The 11,872-nt window shown below is 43.2% G+C and overlaps 1 pseudogene; it reads left to right on the top strand.

The window, feature by feature from the left end:
• Positions 1-10,664: 10,664 nt before the first annotated feature.
• On the top strand, positions 10,665-11,644 carry LOC147631362 (PRA1 family protein B1 pseudogene; annotated as a pseudogene).
• The last annotated feature ends 228 nt before the right edge of the window (positions 11,645-11,872 follow it).

Here is an 11,872-nt window from a genome sequence, read left to right on the forward strand (position 1 = left end):
CAGGGGCCTCACTTGCATTTACTTAATCTATACAGAAGCTCGACTGGAGCCTAGATCCAAGTTGTGCACTCATATGCTAGGGGTACGCTAGCATAGAGAGACAAGGCTCAAACTCAAGTTTGAGCCTTACGGCGAAGTTCCATGTATGGGAGGCCTAAACTTAAGTTGGAGTCTAGATCCAAGTTGTGCACTCATATGCTAGGGGTACACTAGTATATTGGAGCCTTAAGGCCAAGTTCCATATATAGGGGAAACCCGAACTTAAGCTACAGCCTAGATCCAAGTTGTGCACTCATATGACAAGGGTACACCAACATATAGAGACAAGGCTCAAGCTCAAGTTCGAGCCTTAAGGCCAAGTTTTATGTAGGAGAGGCTCGAACTTAAGCTGAAGCCTAAATCCAAGTTGTGCACTCATATGCTAGGGATACGCTAGCATAGATAGGCAAGGCTCGAACTCAAGTTGGAGCCTTTAAGGCCAAGTTCCATGTAAAGTTAAGCATCAGATTGAGGCTTAACATATAAGTTCCATGTAGATAAGGTTCGATCTTAAGGTGGGGTCTATATCCAAGTTGTGCACTCAGATGCTAGGGGTGCACTAGCATGGAGAGTAAAGGCTCAAACTCAAGTTCAAGCCTTGAGGCTAGAGTACACTAGCATGGAGAGCAAAGGCTCAAACTCAAGTTCAAGCCTTGAGGCCAGAGTACACTAGCATGAAGAACAAAGGCTCAATCTGAAGTTCGAGCCTTAAGGTTAGTGTACACTAGCATCGAGAGCCAAGGCTCCAACTCAAGTTCGAGCCTTAAGGCTGGTGTACACTAGCATGGAGAACAAAGGCTCCAACTCAAGTTCGAGCCTTAAGGCCGGTGTATACTAGCATAGAGAACGAAGGCTCAATCTGAAGTTCGAGCCTTAAGGCCGAGGTGCACTAGCATGGAGAGCAAAGGCTCAAACTTAAGTTTGAGACTTAAGGGGCCGGGGTGCACTAGCATGGAGAGCAAAGGCTCAATCTGAAGTTCGAGCCTTAAGGGACCGATGCACTATCATGGAGAGCAAAGGCTCAAACTCAAGTTCAAGCCTTGAGGCGAGAGTACACTAGCATGGAAGACAAAGGCTCAATCTGAAGTTCGAGCCTTAAGGCCTAGCATCGAGAGCCAAGGCTCCAACTCAAGTTCGAGCCTTAAGGCCGGTGTACACTAGCATGGAGAACAAAGGCTCCAACTCAAGTTCGAGCCTTAAGGCCGGTGTACATTAGCATGGAGAACGAAGGCGCAACCTGAAGTTCGAGCCTTAAGGCCGAGGTGCACTAGCATGGAGAGCAAAGGCTCAAACTTAAGTTCGAGCCTTAAGGGGCCGGGGTGCACTAGCATGGAGAGCAAAGGCTCAATCTGAAGTTCGAGCCTTAAGGGACCGAGATTGGATGCACTAGCATGGAGAGCAAAGGCTCAAACTCAAGTTCAAGCCTTGAGGCCAGAGTAGACTAGCATGGAGAACAAAGGCTCAATCTAAAGTTCGAGCCTTAAGGCCGGTGTACACTAGCATCGAGAGCCAAGGCTCCAACTCAAGTTCGAGCCTTAAGGCCGGTGTACACTAGCATGGAGAACAAAGGCTCCAACTCAAGTTCGAGCCTTAAGGCCGGTGTACACTAGCATGGAGAACGAAGGCTCAATCTGAAGTTCGAGCCTTAAGGCCGAGGTGCACTAGCATGGAGAGCAAAACTCAAACTTAAGTTCGAGCCCTAAGGGGCCGGGGTGCACTAGCATGGAGAGCAAAGGCTCAATCTGAAGTTCGAGCCTTAAGGGACCGGGATGCACTAGCATGGAGAGCAAAGGCTCAAACTCAAGTTCAAGCCTTAAGGCCGGTGTACACTAGCATGGAGAACGAAGGCTCCAACTCAAGTTCGAGTCATAAGGCCGGTGTACACTAGCATGGAGAACAAAGGCTCCAACTCAAGTTCGAGCCTTAAGGCCGGTGTACACTAGCATGGAGAACGAAGGCTCAATCTGAAGTTCGAGCCTTAAGGCCGCCGAGGTGCACTAGCATGGAGAGCAAAGGCTCAAACTTAAGTTCGAGCCTTAAGGGGCCGGGATGCCCTAGCATGGAGAGCAAAGACTCAAATTGGAGTTCGAGCCTTAAGGGGCCGGGGTGCACTATCATGGAGAGCAAAGGCTCAAACTCAAGTTCGAGCCTTAAGGCTAGAGTACACTAGCATGGAGAACAAAGGCTCAATTTGAAGTTTGAGCCTTAAGGCCAGTGTACACTAGCATCGAGAACCAAGGCTCCAACTCAAGTTCGAGCCTTAAGGCCGGTGTACACTAGCATGGAGAACGAAGGCTCAATCTGAAGTTTGAGCCTTAAGGCCGAGGTGCACTAGCATGGAGAGCAAAGGTTCAAACTCAAGTTCGAGCCTTAAGGCTAGCGGGATACACTAGCATGGAGAGCAAAGGCTCAAACTCAAGCTCGAGCCTTAAGGCTGGTGCACTAACATGGAGAACAAAGACTCAATCTAGGTCGAGCATTAACACATAAGTTCTATGTAGAGGAGGCTCGAACTTAAGGTGGAGTTTTACAGGTTCTCGACATATGTGAAGATACAAAAGAGAGTAGCAAGAGGTGCAAACAATCTACGACGAGCAACGATTGACAAATGGCACACTTAGCGTGCAATCAAGTAAGCGTTTATATTGGTATAGACAATCAATTAAAGAAGGACTTACTTGCTGCGTAAAGTATTCAATTAGACGAGGGAACACACAAAATGCAGATGGGCGCACGAAAGTCTCCGATGTCGCACAGTCGTGATGACGGATGCTTGAAGTATCCGATGGCGTGATGGTTTTGTAGGAAACAGAGGTCAGAACCAACGCAGACGTGTGGATTGTAGGAGGAAAAGAAACTGTTTGAAACGCAGGGCTGGAGAGACACAGGAAACAGAGTTGATTATTGCGCACAGAGAATTGCTCCAGGGTTCGTAGGCTTTTGTTTGGTTAAACGCGAGGTCGGCCGTCTTTTTTTCGTGCGAGGTTTGTCTAGTTGAAACGCGATTTTTCATTTGTGAGGTCAGTGTGAGGGAAGGCGAAGGCGAAAACGCAATTTTTCGTTCGCAGCCTTTTGTCTGGTTGAAACGCGAGGTCGGCCGTCTTTTTTTTCGTGCGAGGTTTGTCTGGTTGAAATGCGATTTTTCGTTTGTGAGGTCGGTGAGGGAAGGTGAAGGCGAAAACGCGATTTTTCGTTTGTGAGGTCGGTGAGGGAAGGCAAAGGCAAAAAATTTTTAGGGTCGGTGGGGGGAAGTATTTCGGGGGCGGGGGGAAATTCGAAATTCGGTCGTTGGGGGGAAGTTTGAATTTTGAATTTCGGGGGGGCGGGCATTGGAGTTTCGAATTTTGGGGGGGGGGGGGGGGAATTCGAAATTCGGTAGTTGGGGGAAAGTTTGAATTTCGGGGGGGCGGGCGGGGGGAAATTTGAATTTCAAATTTTGGGGGGCGTGCGGGCTACGCCGGGAGAGGAGGAGGTGGGCTAGGCCGAGGCGTGTGCGCTGGGAGAGGAGGGGGTGGGCTGGCTACACCGACGGGAGGAGAGGAGGGGGGTGGGCTGGGTCGGGGCGTGTGCGCCGGGAGAGGAGGGGGTGGGCTGGCTGCACCGACGGAGGAGTTTCGGGGGGGGGCGTGCAGGCTGCGCCGGGAGAGGAGGAGGTGGGCTGGGCCGCCGAGGCGTGTGCGCCGAGAGAGGAGGCGGTGGGCTGGCTGCGCCGACGGAGGAGAGGAGGGGGTGGGCTGGCTGCGCTGACGGAGGAGCGGGAGGGCCGGAGCATGTGCACCGGGAGAGGAGGGGGTGGGCTAGCTGCGCCGACGGTGGAGCGGGAGGGTCGAGCGAGGAGGCGGTGCATGGCCGGACGCATGTGGGCACGAAGGAGTGACAGAAAGCCGGCCCATCCTAGTGCGGCGGCAGAAAGTCGAGTTTCGGTTTTGGTTTCATTCCCCAAGCCCAAGCCCAAGCCCAGGTCCCAGGTCCCAGGTCTTTTGATAATAATTACTTTCACTTTTGGTTATATACCCATCTTCACCCACACCCCACTTGTTCTATGGGATTATCCTAGCTTCCCTCTCTATTCCTACTTACTTGTGTAATAGACAAGGCTCAAACTCAAGTTCGAGCCTTAAGCTTGACCTTGAGCTTGAGATTTCTTGTTTTCTTCCCTCTTTCCCCATACACCCAAATATACTTATAAACTATGCGATTAAAAATTCAACTAAAATCTATATAATGCACAATGGCTCAAACTTGAGTTTGAGTCTCACGAAGGAGAAGAGTCTCAAATCCAATGTCCATTTGCTCATTTCCATGTCACATTCTCTTCACTAGCATATTGTTTCTCTCTATTGCTTTCTCTTTGCCTTTGCTGTTGTTGTAACCACTCACCTTTGCCTTTTGTAGCTATGAAACATTGATGGCTAATTGACACCATATCTTGACTCAATATCCCAATGAAACGGTGTGGCCAGATGCAGAGGGTGATGAAGCCTACCTCTTGGGAAACTAGCATATACATGAGGTGAGGATTATCACTTCAATTGGGACCTCTTAATAAGAAACTAGCATATGAAGGTGAGGCTCAAACTTTGGTTGGAGCCTCCAAGCAAACTAGCATCTATGGGTCAGGTTCAAACTTTACTTTCAGCTTCCTAGAAGCGAACTAGCATCCGCGGGTGAGGCTTAAACTTTTGTTGGAGGAGCCTACCATTCTAGCTAACATATGCAAACTAATATATGATGCAAGTGAGGATGATAACTTTAACTGGAGCCTCCTAGCAAACTAACATATGATGGTGAGCCTCATGGAGCCTCCTACTAAAAGCTAGCATATGCAGGCAAAGGCTCAAGCTTTAGAGGGAGCCTAGCCTCCTAGCAAATTAGCATTGATAGGTGAGATTCAAACTTTGGTTGGAGCCTGAACTCATGTTGAGATTGAATTACATTTATCGTTTTGTGTACTACCGCAAAAACATCGTTTCAATCTTTCTTATTGAGATTTTGATTTTCTCAGGGATTGCAGGGTCTAAAACAAGGTGCTTCAGTGTTTCTCATTGATGGTTCTGCAAGGAAGGCACGCGAGGTTATTCATTCCATTGATGCATCTCAAACATGTGGTTTTCAATTCATTGGTGAGACATGTGCAGCAATACATGTTCAACAAAGCTTTGATGACACATTTCTCATTCCATTTGCCACAATGGATGCAAGAACAATGTCTCAAGCAGTTGGAAGCATCATCAAATGACCATTGGTCAACCTTGTTATGGACAGATACATTACTAATACCAAAGAGGATAATTTTGCGGAACTTCTTGTTGATCAAGAAGATCACTTTATAGATAGGGAGAGCTGGAAAGAGAAAAGTGTCATCCTCTGGGATGACAACAGATCTACAAAACTTGGCAATGGAGTAGTATTGCTGGTCCACCCATATGAGGCTATAAATTGTAGAGAACTAGGGGAGAATAGCTTGGGTGTCATTATAGAAGGATCTTTGCATCCAAGTTCAACTTGTGTTTCAGGTTTGAATATGGTTAGTTGGCCAATTAGGCAACTCACATTTGAGAATGGTGAACCATTAGTGAAGGACACAGAATCTTCTTCTATTGATGAGGGTATTCAAGATCACTTCATGCAAAAAAATATTGATAGCCTAAACAATTCAAGTGATGAAAAAGAGGATGATGATGTAGAGGGCAATGATAGTGATAGTTCTGATGACAGACACCATGATGCCATGATCACTGACTATGATATCATTGAAGGGACAAATAAGAAAATGAGCTATGTCCATAGGGTAAGGGTAATGAAAAATTACGATAAAACCCATGGAGCTAGCAAAAAATGTGATGTTGCAAACATTCACAACGTCGCAACCATTGATTGTTGCGAGAACCGATGTTGTCTAATTGGAGATAGATCCAAAATCATGCAAGCTAGGGTACACTTTTGGGGACAGAGCTATAGTACACGATACACATTTGTACTAGATTGCATGGGCATGGGCTATAGACAAGGTCAAGATGACGAGTGCTTTGAGTTCACATTTGAATGGGAAGAAGGTTTGTAGTAAAGCATGGTATGTAATGCATGGCATCGGTAAGTCAACGTTCTATAGGCTCAGAAAGGAGTTCTTGAATGGTGCATGTAATGTCAGTCATGGCAACAGTGGGATAATACGGAAGGGCATGACACATGTTGAGATGGCAAAATCAATCATACAGGGCTTCATAGATAATAATGCCGATCAAATGCCACATAGGTCAAGGACAACTATGCATGGAGCTCGCGAGACCCAATGTGTTCTACCAACAATGTACAAACAGGTGGACATATTGCGTGAAGTGAATGACACACTTGTCTCATTCGAATACCGGCCACTATCACAACCATCATTCTCAAGATTGTAGAACACAGAGTTTAAGACAGTTAGTTTATCAAAAACCAGTACCTTCTCAAAATGCGACATTTGTACGGCAATCAAGGTCAAGTTGGAATCAACAAAAAATCAAGAGGAGCGTGCCAGATACATGGCACAAAGAAGGGCACACATGTTGCAACAAATGAGTTGTAGAAATCTATACTATGCTTGGAGGAGCTCTTCCGAAATGAACCCAAACAGGTATTTGTGTATTATACATGATAAGATGGACCAGAGCAAGACTGCCATACCACAAATTAAACCAGTTCCTAAATCTCTCGATGGGGTTGAGAGGCTTCCAGTATCCTTAACAGGAATGCTCACTCATGGACATGATTCAGTCAGAATTGATTCAACACTAATTCAGAATTGATTCAACACTAATTCAGAATTATTCAACACTGATTCAAAATTGATTCACTGATTCAGCCAGAATTGATTCAACACTCAATCAGAATTGATTCAACATGATTCAGTCAGAATTGATTCAACATTGATTCAAAATTGATTCACTCATTCAGTCAGAATTGATTCAACACTCAATCAAAATTGATTCACTCATTCAGTCAAAATTGATTCAACACTCAATCAGAATTGATTCAACACTGATTCAAGTTAGAATTGATTCAACACAATCAGAATTGTTTCAACACTGATTAGTCAGAATTGATTCAATGTACTAATTCAATTAGAATTTGATTCAGTGATTCAGTTAGAATTGATTCAGCCAGAATTGATTCAATTCTGAATCAATTAGAATTGATTCAGAATTCAATCAAAATTCTGAATCAATTAGAATTGATTCAGATTTAGATTCAATCAGAATTCTGATTCAATCAGAATTGATTCAGATTCAATCAGAATTCTGATTCAATCAGAATTGATTCAGATTTAGATTCAGTCAGAATTCTGAATCAATCAGAATTGATTTAGATTCAGTCAGAATTCTAATTCAGATTCAGTCTGAATTCTAATTCAGATTCTGATTCAATTAGAATTGATTCAGAATTTTGATTCAGATTCAGTCAGAATTGAATCAGCACTGATTCAGTCAGAATTCTGATTCAGATTTTGATTCAATTAGAATTGATTCATAATTTTAATTCAGATTAAGTCAGAATTGAATCAGCACTGATTCAGATCAGAATTGAATCAGCACTCAGTCAAAATTGATTTAGCATTAATTTAGTCATGGCACAATCTTTAGAGTTTGGAGGTGATGAGCCAAATAGCTGAAAAGAGGGGTGGTAGTCAACGGGTGGTTTAACAGTGCCAGCAAGAGGTAACACTTGCTAATGAGGCAACACTACAGAGTAGTAAGGAAAAGAAGTAAGCTATCAGGCACTATAGTGCTCAGGAGGTGGAGTCATTGAAGGATGCTACAATAGTAACAAAAACGAGACTTGGAAGGTAACACGGCCAAAATAGATGGAGGTAGCATATAGTCTCATAAAGAGGCACAAGTAGGTGATATTTTTTGCAGCTTCGTCTAAGACCAAACTTAAGGCTTGATTGTGGTAGGTAGCTTCCATACTATCGGCTCCCTTACCCTAGCTGACTAATGAAGGCTTACAAGTTACACCTATGAGCATGATGGCTTTTGAGAAGGCTTATGTTTTCTGGTTTGCTTAGAGAAGGCAATGGGCCTAAGTGTTCATTTATTTTTAGCTAAGGAAGTATTTTAAAAAATTAAAAAATTAAAAACATTTTTAATTAGGTTATCATGATGATGATGAAATACTCTCATCATTATCTCGAGAGAGTATCTAAAGGTTTATTTTTTTCAATATGGTGGTGGTATTTCGAGTTTATAGGATTTATAATGTAAAAGGGGAGTGACCATAAAATTTGGAATGGTGATTATTGTAGTAGGTGTGGATTTAAGTATAAAATAAAAAATATGTAAAGGCCTTTAATCTTTTAGAAACTTTTGCTTTTCTCTCTCCCCCCACTTCTCTTCTCTCTCTATTAAACGTCTCTCTTCTCTCTCTCCCCCCCACTTCTCTTCTCTCTCTCTTCTCTTCTTTTCTCTCTCTATTAAACGTCTCTCTTCTCTTCCCTTTTTCGAAAAACGTGACATGTGCTATAATGAAGCTTGCTAGGTCCCTTTTGGGATTCATATGCCATTACTTATGCCTAGTTTATGGGGCCTTCTCTATGGTCCACATGCGTTGATGCATTATGAGCGAAAATAAGTAGGACATTTAGGGTTAAATAACCATGGGATATAGAGTTATCTCATAGACAAAGGTATATGGACCCTAGATGCACATGTTATTTATGAGGCCATTATATTATGCAATTAATCCCACATCTTTTATGTTAGTATTGAAGGGTATAAAGCAAAGGGTGTGAGCTACTTTGTGTCAATATTAGACTTTTTGTGATGCACATGTAAAGATGCAATGTGCCTGCATGAGGGGCAGAGATGTTTTTTGTGACACTTTTTGATATGAAATAAAGCACCTAGATATATGGTGAAACTTTTTGATATGAAATAAAGCACCTAGACATATGGTGAAACTTTTTGTTGTGGGAATTGAATTTTGCTAAAATGATTTGCTCACATGTGGTGATCTCAATATTAGAGGTGTGCTTGTACCCTTGGAATTTTATTTGCACTACAAAACCTAAACTTAGGTTCACTCTGGCTACATTTTAATAGCGTACAAGGAAACCTAGGTGATGACTAGTGTCATTTGTTCGATTAAATGCTCTAATTTGTATGTTAAATATAGTGTTATTGTTACATTTGTATGTTTGGAAAGTGTAACTATTTCCATTTTTTTGGAGGTTGTTTGGTGGGTTTTGCTCGGCTTTTCCCTTTGCTCGGAAAAACTCGCTCAGAGAATGGTGACCTCCCTATGAGCAAAACTTCTCCACAAATCATTTTTAAAATTCACCAAGAAAATTCAAGTGGAACCAAAATTCCATTTGCCTATTAAAAATGAATAACTTGGAATTCTCTTTGTAGCAAAACCCCACCCACAAACCCGCTCTCTTTCTCTTTTGCTAGAGTATACAGGGTATAGTCATTGGTAATGTGTGTGTGTGTGTGTGTGAGAGAGAGGGAGAGAGAGAGAGAGAGAGAGAAAAGAGGGAATATGCTAAAGGGAGGGGACTACTATATTATGCAAGAGAGAATTGATATGTATTTAGAGACGAAGCAGAGAGTTTTGGAACTGAAAGAGGGAAAGAGAGAGTTTTCGAATAGGAAGAGGGAAAGAGAGAGTTTTCGAATAGGAAGAGGGAAGCGGAGAGCCGCTTGCGCTTAATTTCTTGAATGGGAAGAGGAAAGTAGAGAGTTTTTGAATGGGAAGAGTGAAGCGGGGAGCCGCTTGCAAAACTGAAAGGGAAAGAGAGAGTTTTGAATGGGAAGAGGGAAGCGGAGAGTTGCTTGCACAACTGACAACGCTTAAATTTTTTATATGAAAGGGTTGGAACCCTTAGATTTATGAAGGTTCAATAATGTTCATCTTCCATTAATTAATTGATTTTCTTTTTTTACTCATTTACAAGCAAGCAACCTACAGCCCATTGGCTGCAAAAGCAAAAAACTTGTCTTTATACTATGCATAATGCTAATGGTTTGGACTTTTCAAAATGGTGTTTGGATGTCTCAGTTATTTTGAAACTATGAAGCTTAAAATGTATGGATGTATTTTCATATGTCATATGAAAACTTGTATATATAGCCAATCGCACGTTAGTGTAGTGGTAAGGAAGGAGTTTGAGAGTCCCTGGGTGATGGGTTCAAATCTCCTTGTGTGCAAGCTATGGCAGCTAGTATGTGAGTAGTGTACTTTCAAATTTCTAGCCAAAAAAGAAAACTTGTATATCTTAGGTTCATTGTGCTTTGATTCTTAAGGCTAGTTAATTGGAGCCTCATAGGTCAGAATAATTTCGTAACGCCAATTTTAAGAGTCGAAATTTTATTTTTAAAGGTATAAAATCGGCATGGCTTGGAATTGCATTTTTAAAGATATAAGATTGACATTTAGGATATATTTTATTATGGCAAAATTTTCTTAAATTTTGTGAAATAAGTTTTATCTTTTATTATTCAAAAAAAGTAATCCCCATTGATTTTTTTTAAGAATTCAGTTTAATTATATTTTACATCCCAAGACCTGCACCACGACTCATGCTTAATTATCAAACAAATATAAATAATCATATTATTACCATATAAAAGCAGGTCAGTCAGACCTCAACGAAAATCCTGATTCCTCAACCCTAGTATTGAAACAGATCTGTACAGAAATTTGAGTTTCTCTAGAGATCTGCGCTAGCTTTCTTTTGCAGAGACCTACGCTGGAACCCTAGCTTTCTTTTACAGAAGATATCTGCCTAGAAACCCTAATTTCTGCACAAGACAGAGGTTCGAATGGCGAATCACGACACCGTTGGGGGCGGGGCTCCCATGGCGCTGGCGTCAACGCCGGCGGCGAGTGCGTTTCTGGCGCGCATCTCAGAGGGGACAAGGCATGCTCTTTCGCAGAGGAGGCCCTGGATAGAACTGTTGTAGTCCGGGCGGCGTTTGCGCGCCCTGACTCTGTGTCGGACGCCACAGGCAGGATCGGCAAGAATTGGGGCTACTTCAGAGTAAACTACACCCTCCTGCTCACGGCCGTGGTTGCATTCAGCCTCATCTCCAACCCCATGTCCCTCTTCATGCTGTGCTTCCTCATGGGGGCATGGACATACATGTACCTTATCCGGACTGCGCCCTTTGCCGTCTTTGGCCGTACATTCAGCGAGCGCGAGCTCCTTGCCCTCATGGGCGTCTTCACCATCGTCGTTGTGTTCCTCACCAATGTTGGATCGGTCCTCATCTCTGCCGCCATGATCGGCTTGGCCATCATCTGCATCCACGCTGCTTTCCACGTCCCGGATGACCTCTTCCTCGATGCGGAAGGCGGTGCCACGGCGGGATTCATGTCGTTCCTCAGCTCCGTCCCTACCCAGCCTCCTCTTGCCACCCATGTTTGAGCATTCTCTTGCCACTCATCTCTGAGGGCTGCGAAGGAAATGTAGGTTTGTCTCTTGTTAATTCTGTTGTAATATTAGGTTTCCAGCTAATCCATCAATTCTTCCCTCTGTACATTGTTATCAATTCATCGAGGGCTCTTTTTACAGAGGACTGAACTGATTGTTTTTTGCAAAATAAATTTCAACTTTGCATTTTTATGTCATTGTATGTATGCTGTAGAGCATGATTTCTTAAAAAAAAAAAAGCTTGATTTCAAAAGCTGGGTATTGATTAATCCCTGGGCCACTATCCAGTTGAGTAATAGTGCTCGGAAAAGATATATTTTTCAACCAATCAAAATAAGGACAACTCTTAAATCTATCCGGTTTTGTTTTCGAAATCTTTACGACATGCTGGTTTTATGGCTGCGTTTACCCTCATGCATG

This window comes from Cibotium barometz, chromosome 15 (genome assembly GCF_041138505.1).
Source record: "Cibotium barometz isolate CiBa-2024 chromosome 15, ASM4113850v1, whole genome shotgun sequence".
Classification (NCBI taxonomy): domain Eukaryota; kingdom Viridiplantae; phylum Streptophyta; class Polypodiopsida; order Cyatheales; family Cibotiaceae; genus Cibotium; species Cibotium barometz.